The following is a 14792-nucleotide window of genomic DNA, read 5'->3' as shown; positions in this document are numbered from 1 at the left end:
AAACCGCAGAGCAGGCATAGGATTAACAAGGATACCCCTTAGATTTCCTGTGACATGGGGGAGACCTCACAACAGGGTGACACCACTAAACTCCCCATCGGCATCAGGAAATATGAATGTTCGCTGGGTGAGATCATAGAATCACGCATGGTTGTGGTGCTGAAGGCCCAGAAACATTTCAGTTGTCTGGATGGATGTTTGCACCACTACACTTCACTTTCCAGACTACTCTGTCAGTTTATTCAAAGTGACTAGCCCAGCTTTTCATTAAAGGACTCCCAAATCCAGTCTGTAATTGTGACTGTTCTAAAACAGACACGTAGTCACTTAAAGAACCCTCTCATCTTTACAGATTTTCCTATTAGGAAGTATATAAAAGGGAGAAAAATCTTCCATAAAATACTGAGGTCAGTCTCAAATTAGTGTAGTGGTCAAGCATAATCTAGGGTTTAAATTAGGAGGTGAAGAGAAAGAAATCATAATAGATAGCAAGAGAAAAAAAAATTTCTAAAATACTCTACTTTTTGAGTACTTGAAGCAGCATATTCCTTCTGGCTAGATGCTCCAGCAGAAGGTTTCAGTGTTCTATATAAATTTCAAGTGAGCAATCATACACCATCTAGGTAAAATACTCCCAGTTATCACTCCCAGCTTTAACTGTCTGTTGTCTCAGAGGCACAGAGTAAGAAAAGTGCTAGACTTAATTTGTCTTTTTACTTTGCTTCTATAGCAGCCACTCATCTTTCTTCTCAGCTGGTGGAAATTTTACTTCTTATCTGACCGATCAGTCACAAAAGTGATACAAATGCAGAGCAATCCATAACTACTCAAACTGTGTAAAAATGCAGGAAAGGGAGCAGCAGAGAGTAGGACTAAAAATGTTAATTCTGCTTCATTCATATCCATATGTAACAATTATCACGTTAATGGAGGAAGTACATACAGTAACTGCTCCTGATATAGAAATGCAGCTTAAACACGAATGAAAGTTCTGTAGCTCCCAAAATCTTTTGGAGAATTCAAAAATATACCTATTCTATCAAAATCATGAAATGTATTAAAAGCATTCAAATCATTATTTTCTTTCAGTGAAAGAATGAAGACACTTGCCCAATGCAAGCACAATATGTAACGTAAGGCAAAATGTAAGTGAAGGCACCAACTTGAATACAAGGTTCTTGCTTTGACTAAAAGCCGTTGTTTTCAGCTGTTTTTTCTTGGGTTGCCCTGCATGGGTTGCTCTCAATGGCTCTTACTGGAGCTATTCCCACTTAAAAAAAATTAAATAACCCCTGCCTCAGGAAAATAAATCTTGCTTTGTACTCTTTGTGAATACAATTTGGTTATTTTTCTACAGCCGTTGAGTTGTCTCTCTGGTCCTTACAAAAACCTAATCGTAACTTCAAACCTTTCATTTTCCTCTCTTCTTTTTTTTTTTTTTTTTTGAGAGACAATTCTACCAACAGACTATTTTTAAAATCCAGCAAATTCTAAGAAATATGGACCTCAAAGTGAAGAGAAATATTTTAATATCACTAAACCACTATAACTGAAGTCAGCGTCAATAAATTCATTGCTCTAGCAAACGATCCAATTGTTAAATGAAATAATCTTCCAAGAATCTTTGGCAAGTTGGAAAAAAAATAAAGAAGTAAGAAATAGCCATTGGAGAGGTGAGAATCTGCATGGCCCCAAGTAAACACTTGTGAAACCTTGTGTTGTATGAAATAAGGTGACAAAAAAAGTAGGGAGTTTCCTACTTATTTCCTAAGTGAATGCAATAGTATAAAATTAAAGTAGTGAGACCGAGAACTTATTTTTCCCTTCAGGTGTAGAGCAGCGTTACATTGGAGAGTTATTATTCTCAAATCTCTCAGGAGAACTACAGCAGACATGACTGGTTCCATAATCTTGAATGCCATTATTTGAGTCTTTTCTGTGTCACACTAGTTTGAGCATATATAGTATATTACCTTTAATTAATTGAGTGTTTATGTGTTAAAAAGTTATTCACTTGTGCACAGAGTGATTTGCCAGGATTTATGATGGGAACATTTTATAATAGCAGCATGTGTTTCCCTACAATTTGTATAGGTTCATTCATTATAATTTTTCCTGATGTTTTGCCTACCATATTATTAACTTCCCCAAAGCAATGAAATACCAGCTTGTCTTCTAACAGCAGAGAAACGAGAGGAATAATTATGAATGTGGAAATCCCAGTGAAAACATGCTTCTATTGAAAGGGCCTAGTGGTCCAAATAGAAGCTTGCTGGATTTATGAAGTCTATAAAAAAAGCAAACATACAGAAAAACAGATGCTTTTTTTCTTCCTCCAAACTTGGAAGTTCTACACCTAGGAAAAAAAACGGGGGGAGGGAGGAGGAGAGAATGTTACATTTATGCCACTATTAACAAAAATTTATATTTTACTATAGGTTATAGCGTTTGAATAAATCATGAAAGTTTCAAGTTCTTGCCATGCATAACTATTTAATCATTTGGAAGTGTTCTTTTCAAAACTTAAGAGTTTGTGAGCATAGCGTTTGATTTGTTACTCCTTCAGTAGCAAAATGGCCTTCGGTTCAAAGGCGTAGCTCTTCAGGACTCCTGGCTTGTAGGAATTCACAATAACGGGAAAATGAATAGCATTCACCCCCAGTGCTGGGGGGAAATTTTTTTTCCAGGCTGTCAGTGAGTAGGAGAGGGAAAGCCTGGGAAATCAATTCCAGAAAGTGTTGTGGATCACTGGTTATTTTACAAAGATCCAAAGCTGACAGGACCACCATAGTCATTTGTGTTTATTGTTGGAGAGGGTGCTTTTGGGGACCATCCCTACCCAAACCAACCTTGTTTAAGAAAGAAGAGGGGGGTGAGGATGGAGGGCAGGCAGGAGAACAACACCAAGAGGAAAGTGGGAGGGAGAATAAGCAACCAGCCTTCTCCCAGCCCTGCTCCGAGATAGCCTTCCCCAGGGCTGCCCCGGCCCGCTCGCGGCGCTGGGCAGTTTGCATTTCTGCATGTGCGCTCCTCATTGTTATTTCTCACAACAAGCTGCTCTGCTCCTGCTCTCTGTCGTCCGGGTGGCCACTCATAAAAAATGTGATTTACATTCTTGTTTCAGCCTCTCTACCTTTTCACTTCCTGTTGCTTCTGCACTCTTGTGTTTTCCTTGTCTTTCCTGTTCTTTCACTTTGAAAACTGAATTAATACACTTATATGCATTTTTCCTGTAGCCCTATTATGCAGGTAGCAGAGGAAAAATAGTGAATATTTTTATCAGCAGAATTCCAAGTTTCTTTTATAAGGAATCTATATACAATAAATTCTTCAAATAGAATAGAATTAGATACAAATAGAATTCATGAATTAGCTTGAGTTGGCAATGTAATCCTAAAATGCAGATGAAAAATTTTATCTCAGTTGCTATTTTGACTCCCTGAAATTTTTATATTTAAAAATCACTAAATCAGAAACACACCATTACATTTAGACTGCAGTAACATCCATTTAGACTCCAATAACATTCATTATAATAGGTTGGAATTCTTTTCCATGTCATCTAAAAGCTGAATAAAACACTACAAACAAGTTAAAACTTGAAAAGCCCACATGGTGACAGTGGCTTTCATAGATCAAGTTGCGGTGTTCATAGGCGTATGTCATGATGAAACCCCAAACAGCAGAGCTTAAGTCCTTTGAAAGAGTTAACACAATTTACCCCCACTGAGGAGCTGCCGCAGTGACTATAAATTTCTACTCTGGCAGAAAGAAGGGTCATTTAATGCTTATTCACTGCCACTGAGTACCAAAGACTGAGCAGAAAGACCTGTCATCAGGTAGAACCTCTCCGACTGGTGGTATGACTTCTGCTGTAAATCTTACAAATTCTCATAAAAAGAGGCCCATCCTGAGTCCTAGTTACCGTAAGAGATTAGCAGTAGCCCTTGCCTTTTGTAGCAACTAGCAGCAGCTCTGGCTGTTTATATTTTATTCCCCTGTCTGCCTTAAATTCAGATCACATTTTCTCTATTAGAGCAAAAGAGAGAAAAGTGGATGACTGGAAGAAAATAAGAACAAGTGAGTAGATTCAGTTTTCAAGTATGTGTCCAAGACTAGGCTGCTCCTCGGAAATTTGTCTGAATTTTTCCAAAGCTAAAGAATGATATAATATACACCTATAATCCACCAGTAGGTAGAGAAATTCTCCTCTACTCTTCTAAGGATGATTTCTCTCTTATCCTAACATTTCTTTTTAAGGAGCAAAGAAGCCCCCTGGGTTTATACTCATGTGCGCTATGCTGAAAACAACACCTGAGATTTTAAATCTTATACGAGTGAAATGTCTTTTCTAGATCACTTTGAGTGCTTCCATCATTATCCTCTGTTCATGCACATATCTTAAACACACTGTGATTTTGATCTAATCTCACTACCAACAGACAGTGAGTGTGGCAGCTGATTGAGAAAGGGACTAGTGCAAGTCCACAAAATTCACGAACTTCACCATAGGAGCAACGCCACAAGGTCAGGGCTGGCAGCCAGCAGTCTCTGGCTTCTAATCCCCATTCTCCCACTTATATACAGAATGACACTAGAGTAGTAACTTAAATCCCTCTACCTCAACTTCCCCTGCTGTAAAATAGAGTTCCTTATTTCTCACAAGTGTTTCAAGAATTAATTACTTTTAGGGGAGAGAAGGGGATAATTACATAGGTGATAACACTCATTTCTCTCAAATAGGAAGAAAAAAAAAAAAAAAAGATAAAATTGCCAAACCAGAAATGGTAAGCTTTAAAATATTTTGATGTGTAAATAACATCAATAATAACACCTGTGCAACTTTAAAATATCAACGCATATTGAAAGACATTTTTGATTTTGGTTTCATGCATGCCTTGTAAAGTAAGGACTATAAAGATTCTTATTTAAACCTATGTCTTAAACAGCAAAAATGAAGTCATTAAATTCACTTCTTTGCAGTAAGGACTAATATAATTATTACATTCCTTTACACTATATCAGATGATTTGGTGGACATTAGCTTCTGCTGTTTTTTAGGTGCAGAGACACTATAAAGAAATAGAGGTGAAAAAAAAAATCAGTATTCTAATCCCCTGGCTATGGAAACTAAGGCAAGGGAAGACTGAGTGATTTAAATTTGTCTAGACAGAGTATATGACAGAAGTTTAAATCAGAATCAGGTTTTCCTACCTCCCAGGCAATCTTGTTAGCCTTAAAACTACCTTGCTACAAAATGTTAGTACCATCGGACTGCTAGTTTGAAGCCTTAACTAGTGCATTTGTGTTATGTTACACTTCAGCAAAACAGTGAATGTCATTTAAAAGGCTCTGTAAGTCAAAACACAGCAAGTACATGTGCTCACATCTGTAGACCAGGGAACAAGGGCTCTCACTCATAGTTAATGGTTCCAGTCATTGGGCTGCAAGACAGAGAAAAGGAAATAAAATCTTCACAAGGATACTTAAAGATTTATAAAATCATGTAGGAAAGAAAAGAAAACATTTAGAATCTCTCTGTAGAGAAAAAGAAAAAATAAAGAAAAAATAAGCAGAAGCAGCAAGTTCAGTAGTTATCAGGACTAAAATGAACTTTTTCTTCTCTGCTTTGAAAAACCTTCAAATACAACAAATATTCCTCAGACTGACACCTCTTTGATTTTAAATGTTTCCCGGTGTCTTTCTTAAGTGTTTTGTTTTAAATGATGAAGTCTTAATAAATAGTGGACATATAATAAGCTTCTGTGGGATTTGGACTTTATCCCACAAGTGAGAGGAAGACCTCATAACTCAAAGAGTGATGAAGCCGCAAGAGAGTTATGAAGGTTTTTCCGCACTAGTGGGATTAATTCCATATTCCACAGATGCCCATTATATAGAGGTTCTCTGTTTATACTGCTAGGAGGTTAAAAGTTTTTTTTTTTTTTTATTAGATTAAAATGTCAGGGTTGAATATAAATGTCTTAGTCAGAAGAGTAAAGAACAGCTGCTTTGTGGTGTCACAAAACATCCAGAAAACAGTGGCTGAGTTACGGGAGAGACAAGCAGTTATGTGCAGAAAGCAAGCATCACCAATGACTACTTGCTCCCTTTAACAATATCCACAATTATGTACCTTCTGCAACTGGGAAAGAAAACCCATATGTGTAGAAGAGGTCCTTAAATCTGTTTTCTTCATTAAAGGCATCCAGCAGGTCCAGTTTCTACATCTCCTGGAGTTTGCTGCTGCGTGGCCTAAGACACTGAGGCCACTGGCACAGGATGAGAGGTGAACCTAGAACAGAGTAAATGGTGCCAATTAGAAACAAAAAGAACCTCCGACCCAACCTCCTGCAAGCCAAGATAAGCCCTGAAATTGAGCTAACCACGTCCCAGAAACGAGTATATTTCCACACGAATCAAGGATATATTTGCTCAGGAACACCCAACACAGCTGTTTTTTATGTAGGCTACTGCTTCAGTGTTATGTGCCATATATATTTTTACCTGGCAATTCTCTTCTATCCCACCATCTCTCAGGACTGCTTACAACTCTCAGCATAAGACAAAACTAACCTCAAGTATTTATGTATTCTGAGTTCAGCGCGGTATTTGCAATTTTAATGAAATACTGCTTATCTTAGAACAGGAAGGAAATTTAAAGGGTTTATAAAAGAATTTGAGCTTTGATCTAGGTCCTGTAAGTTTTCCTTAAGAAGCAAAACTCTCTACAGCACTAAATTGCAAATTAAAACTGAAAACATACATGATTATTGAAGAATCTTTTTCACTTATCATATTAGAGATAGGGTATTTCAGGTTGTGTGGGGCTTTCAAAAGTATTTTCTGCCTGTATATGTTTACAGATAAACACAGCAATAGGTAAGCCCATTAGCAAGGGATCTCTTTTCATTCAGCATGGAGCAAATTACCTGCAAACACTGCATCATTCTGCCTAGCTTTTAAATACCTGGGAAACTCTTTCCTCATTTCTTAAATGTTGCTTGACTGCGACCCACGGCTTGAAATATCCAAGTAAGTGGGCCATGCCTGAATTTCCAAAAGCAAGCAGTTATTTCAGGATGAAGTCCTGCCACAACCACAGGACACAGACCTGCAATGAAAACTGGAGTATCAGAGCGTTGCCATCTGGCACCGCCAGGAGAAATCCAGATCATCCTTGTGGTTAGTGTTGATAGTGCTGGGCAAATGCAAGAACACTCCCTTCTTTAATACTCCATCTGATGCTCCTTTCAGAGGAGCAGCGTGCACCTCGGTCTGTGGAGGTTCCCAAGCTGTGGTCCAGCTCCTGTCACTCCACAGGGAGCTGGTGAGCCACGTAGGGTTGGCTCCTTCCTTAAACCCAGTTGTGAAGAAATCAGCAGCTGAAACAGGGCAAATAAAGTCAAGGCACAAGCTGATAGTATGAGTAATGCTCTTAAAAAGGGGCAACGTGCTCCTGTGCGGGTAAAATGGCACCTATTTTGCTAAAGCTGTGCATAAACGCAATTCCTGCTATGGCCGCAGCTGCGAAAGAGGCAGGTGAAAGTCCATTTCTACTACTCCAAGCAAAGCATCTCCCTATGACCCATAACGCAGGCTTTGTGAAGCATACTATCAAATTAAGAAGAGTTTGGAAAATCCTTATGTCATGTACAGACCTCTAGCACCCATGCCATGGGGACAAGAAACCTGAAAATAGCTTATGTCCTTATGGACATAAAATATTCCTTATGGAGCCTGTGATGGTGGATGAGGTAGCACCTCGGCCTCGAACTCCCTTGACCACAAGTCTGTAACTCTGAGGTTCTGCTTTGGATAGGCTGACGGGAAAAGATCCCTTTAAAGGTTCTTTAAACCTCTGCTCATGAGAGATTGGTTATTTTGAGGTCAAGTATTTTTAAATATATATTTTTAGTTCTTTAGTATATCTCCTTGCCTACTTAAAATAGCTAAAGTAGTATTTTAGGTGCAAAACCACAACCATTCACATGTCTAACGAATCTCTGGAGCTGCCTCATCTTCAAAAAGCCTGTCTTGATGGCGGCATTGTGGAAAGGTACTAACATTAGAGTTTAATGGTGAGTTTCTTGCTGTGTTTTGGTTCTGCACATAGAATGTAAGAAAGGAAAATACAGCAGAATTTCATAGGAGATGAAGAGGGAAAAGAAAACAGGTACGATAAACAGATATGATGGTTTACAGACTGGCACATTATCAATTTCCTGCAATTTCTCTTAAACATTCTTTATATTTAATACTCCATTTTACTGTTCTGGCTCACAAAGGCTACCACTGAGGTTAGTCCGTAACAGGTACAACAGCACTACAGTGACATGGAGAAAACAAATAAGAAACTAAATCATATAATATTCTAGAAATCAGACTGTGCATGTTATGGACTTCTGGTAACAGTGTTTTACAAACTACCTCCTAGAATTACAGTCTAGGCTCAGTCTTTGCTGGCATACACCTTTTCATATGAGGGTAATTCCACAAACTTCCTTATGGAGTTTTGTATTTATACTAACTCTGTGGAAGTTTCTACTATTAATTCTTCACTTTCTCCTACTATGTGGAGAGAAGTGGAAAGTTAGGTGCAAAAAGAAGAGGTCCACGACAGTGAAATAATCTCCTCCTAGTGTGGAAAGATTTCTCTGCCTAATGTATGCTGATCCCATCTATTTTATCCTACTTAGAGTAAAACTATTTGTTATCTACCTGGCGTACACAGTAGATCTGGATGTCTGGTTAGTTATATTAGCCATGCAGCACACAAGGACTTGGGAGTAATGAAGAGTTATTATCAGCAGTCAGTGCCATTTCCCAGGGGTGGAAGGAGCAGGGATTAGGAAGGCGTGCCACTTCTCTCTGTATTCAGGACATTTCACTTTCCAACAAGATGATTCAGAGAGGCTGCAATGTGTTTCTTTTGCCATCTAAAACACTCCAGTCCTTGCTGGGGAAAAGTCCATCACACTCCTTTTCTAAAGGCTCCTTCACTTCAACAGCATCGTGCCCCACAGGGAGCCCAGGAGCAGCCTGTAGGAAGATGACATCCCAGAGGCTGCAGGATGCTCTCCTTGATGGATGTGAGCACCCTGCGGGGAGTATGACTTCAATCCTTTCCTTTAGACATGAATCAAATGAGGCCACAAACAAATATATTTCCCTGTCAAAAGTTTCACTTCCTGGAGACAGTTAGGAGCTGATGTGACATACTGTGCAAGGTTTGTTTTTGCTTTTTGGCCAGTGAGTTGCTATATCGTCTTCCAGGCCTATAAACTAGGTTTGTATTTGCTGAAAGAAGCATTGCAGACACCCTGGCTCTGAGTCCATTGTGGATTTCTAGTTCACCAACTGATCCAAAACTTTCAACTGAGGAACTAAAAGGTCAGTCTACCAAATTCAGACCAGAGCTTAATAATTTTCGCATTGCTTAAGAACTTGGAAGAGCTGGCAGGAAAAAAAGTAGGATTTCTTCCATATCACTATACTTGCTCTGTTATCCAGTCTGCCTTTTAACAAAACTTACAATCTTTGCAATTGGCTGGCGTATACATTCAGAAATAATAAACCCACAGACTAATAAACACAACACTGTGTCTGGCTCACAATGACAACAGTAGTCACTGGCAGAGCTGGGAGCAACCCATGCTCTACCAAAAATTAATGAGACCTAACTATTTGTTCAGTGAAGTAAATGAGATCCAGATTTCATCACATACATTTTATCTTGTATCCTTGTTTTATGTAAGAGGAGAATCAGACCCTAAAACCTACTTTTTTTTCCTACTTGTTGAGACATCTTGGAGCTTATTGACTACCCAGTAACATTTTAAAGCAGCTTTTTCTCTACTAGCAGGCTTTGACTCTTCACAGCACCGTTACAGGGAGGCAGCTGTCCTGTGTAACGATCATGAAGGAACTGAGTGACCACCAAGCACTCAACTGTTACCTCAACATCGCACTGAACAATGCAGGTCCTCGCTCTGTGAGAAGGAAGTGGAGCTTGTTAGCAGTTCCACTCAATTAGCTCTGGAATATGTCTCCACAGGGTGCAGCTGACCGCTGTTCTGCTCCCGCAGCGTCAAAGGACTCTGTGAGGTCTGAGCATCGCCGTGCACCTCAGGGAACACCTCTGATAACCTGTGAGTAATAACTGTTTTGCAGAACACAGCTCATTTCACAAGCCTTGATTAGCTAAGTATTATTATACTGCCATACTGCAAGAGTTTCAGAGAACAGAAAAAGCTGGCAGGTAAGTCCTTTTTTCATGGTCTCACCTGCACACGTGCCAGCTGGATGGCATGAAGAAGTGGTCACAGAGATGGCTAATTAAAGTGGTCTCTGAACATAGTGTGAAGGAGTTGCGTGTGGCTTGGCCTCCTCTCTCAAAAAGCCTGGTGCCATTAGAGGGCCTCAGAAGAACACTGTTAGAAGGACAGTGGGAAGGTTGTATGTTAATGTAACATTAATTGTTGTCTCTCAGAATAGGTATAATTTCCTCTTTGGAATTCTATGATAGCAATACATAATAAAAATAGCAAAACATAGAATATTTAAATTAAAGATATAGGACAAAATGGATTTATTTTTAACTACTACTGCAAAGTTTTTCAGCCACCTTTCTATATTATTGCAACACTATCAGTTGAATTCTGTACAAAGAGTGTCACCTAAAACCCCAGTTATTGGTTCTTGCTGAGGTAACATTTTCCAGGTTTCACTGTGCCAAAACTAGCATTTTAATGCATAGAGCTATTATGGCACTAAAATAGAGGCCACAATGCAGAGTTCAGGTATATGTTGAAAATCTGAGTATTTTGCTCTTCTGTGAAATGCAGGCATTGATGACAAAGACAAAGGCAAATTGGTCTAAAAACCTTTTGGTCTGGCTTAAATTCTTCACCAGCGTTCCCAGCTAGGCAATACTTACCCTCTGGTTAAGGATGTTCATTTGCATGCTTGCAGATGTACAAGTAAATATTTGTCCTTTCTTTTTGGGGGGTAACAATATTTAAACGCACATCATTCAAAAAAAACTGATATAAAAGGCCAAAAAAACCTGCTACTTGCATTAGTGCTGACATGCTTCCATGTTTCTAATATCTTAACAGTGCAAACAGCTCCCTTCTCCTCCAGGCCACAGTTTGAATGAGTAACTGGGCAGGCACACCATAGGAAGGGAAATCTCTTCTCAGTGTAGGTAACGTCAATACAAATTTTCCAACACACATATACCAATAAGCTTCAGACTTCACCTGGATAGAAGAAGAGGAAACAATTTGGTCTCCATGGTGCTGCAGCCCTCAGCATCTTTGCAAAGATATCCAGCGTGCCAGCTGTGGCAGCGGTGGTCTTTTCATGTGGAAAGCTGCTTCCCCTCCCAAAAAAAAAAAAAAAAAAAAAAACACCTCTTTGCTGGTATTCCCCTCTCTCTATCTTCCAAAGTGCAGAGAAGGAAAAATGTCAGATGTATTTTGGGAAAAGAAATTGCCTGTTTGGCTACCTTGCTTCTTTGTGTTTGACTTTTTTCCCCCACACTTCACTTGGTGTTTCTTTCCACTAGCAAGTGTTGTTTTAACACAGATGTCCCTAGGTGTTCAGCTGCCTTCAGCTGGTAGCTGTCTAGTTTAAGGAAAAAATAAACTAGCATATACTTTACTGAATCAATGTCATAACTGTCATACTGCTAATGTTGACTTCCTTTCTGTTTTTGGTGGTAGTACCACAGACTGCTTTAGAAAAATCTCTTTATTGCTGAAAATACATAGCTTGGTCTCTATCAAAGTAGATCTTAAAAGTTACCCTGACTTCACATTTTACACTTTAGTTCTCTAGATTTTATGGTTTCTAACTCTATCAGGGTAGTCTATAAGAATTTCTAGATTTTATTTCATTTATCCTGTTAAGGTGGCTAAAGACGTCATTTAACACTAAAATCACATTTTGCTAAATACAGACAGATACTGCCCCTGTCCTAAAGTGCATTACAATGTAATGAACTGAAAATGACTGTGATAGAACTTTGCATAAACCATAGAAATTCATTATTGAATTAGGTCTCTTTAAAAATAGACCTAAAAAGATGAATGAAATAATAGAAAAAATGACTATTCTCAGTTTGCAAATTAAGCTATTATAAAGAAGAGGAGAAGCTATGTCATGCTTCAAAATAAATTAAACCTAAAATTATTTTAAAATGTCTCCCCAGTTCTCAGTGCCCTAGGAACACAGTCCCAAATTCCATCCAATATAAGTTCAAACTCACTGAACTCACTAACGTTATGTCAGATGGTAGTGTTGTACAGCTCTTTTGTCAGTATAATTCATCTGGAGGTGCTGACCTTTGCTATCTACTGTCTTTAGTTTCTAAGCTACAAGTTCAGGTTGTCCCTGGAGCTCCCTCCATTGTAATTCCCTCTCTATAATTCTTGCCTATATTTTGGCACTCTTTGGTATTGAAAATCTTCAGATAGGGCTGGAAAACAAATGCATCAGTTTAAATCTCTCTAATGCTATGTACATATGGAGTCGGACAGTTACTGAATCCATGGGATAAGGGAAACTGCTAGTCAGTTAACTTTCAGAGTTAATTATGTGATGCTTTGATCTAGAATACAGTTCCCTTACCCGTAACAGCTCCTTAATCATTCCTTTCCTTTCCCAATAGTCGGTTCCAAAAGTGGTTCAAAATATATGCTGGAATCATTTAGTATGAGAAGTTTGCATCAGATTTATTACTTCATCACTATGAAGGAACTTTCTTTCCGAAGTTAAGGATTCACAATGCTATATGAAAGTCTCTTTACAAGACTGCCTATATAATAAAGTACAAGTTCACCTACTTCAGAAAAGCAGGGATATACTCTGGATTGAAATGCATTCAACTGTAGCAGTGACTTGTCTTTGAAGATGGTCCTCATCTCTGGTTGTGTTTTAACACCATTAAAAAAAAATCCAGAAAATCCAGAACATTGCTATAATTTATGGAACATTTTCTCGGTGCTTCTCTAAGATGTAACCTGTTCAAAGACTATTACTTGATCTTAAATACTCCCTTGGAACGATGCAGAAATCAGATTCTATATTAACTTTAAAATTCTAAGTCCAATCAGAATGATAACACCACACTGAAAACATCTTCTATTTGTGTGTTAAAACACACAAATAATGAATTCGGATGGTTTGAATTTGGTAAATTAGTTTGGTAAATGAATAAAATTTGGTAAAATAATAGACACATACACACAAATATATATCTTCAATGTGTTTAAAAATGTACCATAATGTCATTAACTTTAATCCTAGACTCCTTTTCATGAACAAATCTCAAAAAAAAAAAAAAATTAATTTTAGCAGTGTCTATTGCAACATCAATGTGTTATTTAGAAAGTATCCAGACAGATTTCCAACTTATGATTCAGTTACTACTGATGTAAGAGTAACAACTCAATGTGCAGAAAGTCTGTAAGGTATAAATTGTGCCAGTAACTGAACAGTGTTTCTGACATCTCTACAATAGAAAGAGGAAGTTCCCATAAAACCAAATTAACCTCTTAGTATTTTGATGGGGAGAAAAGGATTTAATTAAGGAAGTCAAGATTCCTTCCAGTTCCTCCTTCTAATAAATACGTTCACACTTTAATCTTTGACCTTTATTCGTAAAATTAATTCTCCATCATATTTCTGCATATAGCTCTCTAAGGAGAATCAAGTTTACACTTTCCTCCCAATCCAAACCATAACAGCCTTTAATTAGGTGATAATTTATGTAGTACTTAACATGAACTTTTGACACTTGCTGAAGTAGGCAGCACGAGTGTACATATGTTATCACCTGACTACACCAAGCAACAGAGCCTATGCACCGGTCAGGTATCTGGGGCTTTATAAGATATCAAGTAACATTTATAACCCTGTTGTTCCTAGATTTCTAATAGGTTGGCGCTGTCTCCAGTGTGCATTAATATATATGTCAGTTGGTACTTAGACCACTGATTACAAGGACTTCAAAACAACTAGTAAATAAGGGAAACAAATGTCAAGAGAACCTATAACCAGGATCTCTGAAACTTTGCCACTCTGCACAATTTAAAGAAAAGTGTGGAGCTGACATTTCATTTTGGCCCACCCAATAAAATGAAAAGAGATGGAGCAAGTTCTGTGCCTACCAATTTTAAACAATTTTAAGTAGCTGTCTATTTACACGAGTCACTGCTTCTCCCTCTAATGTTTTAAAGCATATGATACTCAAGGGTTTGTATTTTTGGTAGTGTAAAACAAAATTGAATCCAAATAGCTCAGTGTAAGTTGAAATCATAGAATCACGGAATCCTTAGAGTTGGAGGAGTGCTTTAGAGATCATCTAGTCCAACTCCCCCGCACATGCAGGACCACCTAGAGAATGTGGCACAGGTGTCACGGAATGAGTGGTGGCAGGGGCGAGTGACAAAATGCACTTCACTCAAATACAGAACTAACAATATGATTTATTAGTATAATAATGATTTCACGAGATTCTATGGCAAGATCGCTCTATTATTTACTACATGGAGGCACAAGATAATACAGGATTATCTTGGGATACCCTCCCATTGGGTCACGAGGTTCAGATTGGACCCCCTTGCTTTCCAGGCTCCTTCTGAGAGGAGTCTGGGTGCGGCTGAATCCAATCCTAGTCCCAGACCTGGTCAACGGTTTATGACTGAGGGTGCTTATGTTACAAAGTAAAGTTAAAGAGGGAGGGAGGGAGGGAGGGAGGAAGGAAGGAAGGAAGGAAGGAAGGG

Source organism: Nothoprocta perdicaria, unplaced genomic scaffold, assembly GCF_003342845.1.
Source record: "Nothoprocta perdicaria isolate Ctin4 unplaced genomic scaffold, notPer1 scaffold_88, whole genome shotgun sequence".
Taxonomy (NCBI): Eukaryota; Metazoa; Chordata; class Aves; order Tinamiformes; family Tinamidae; genus Nothoprocta; species Nothoprocta perdicaria.
This window is presented reverse-complemented; position numbering follows the sequence as displayed.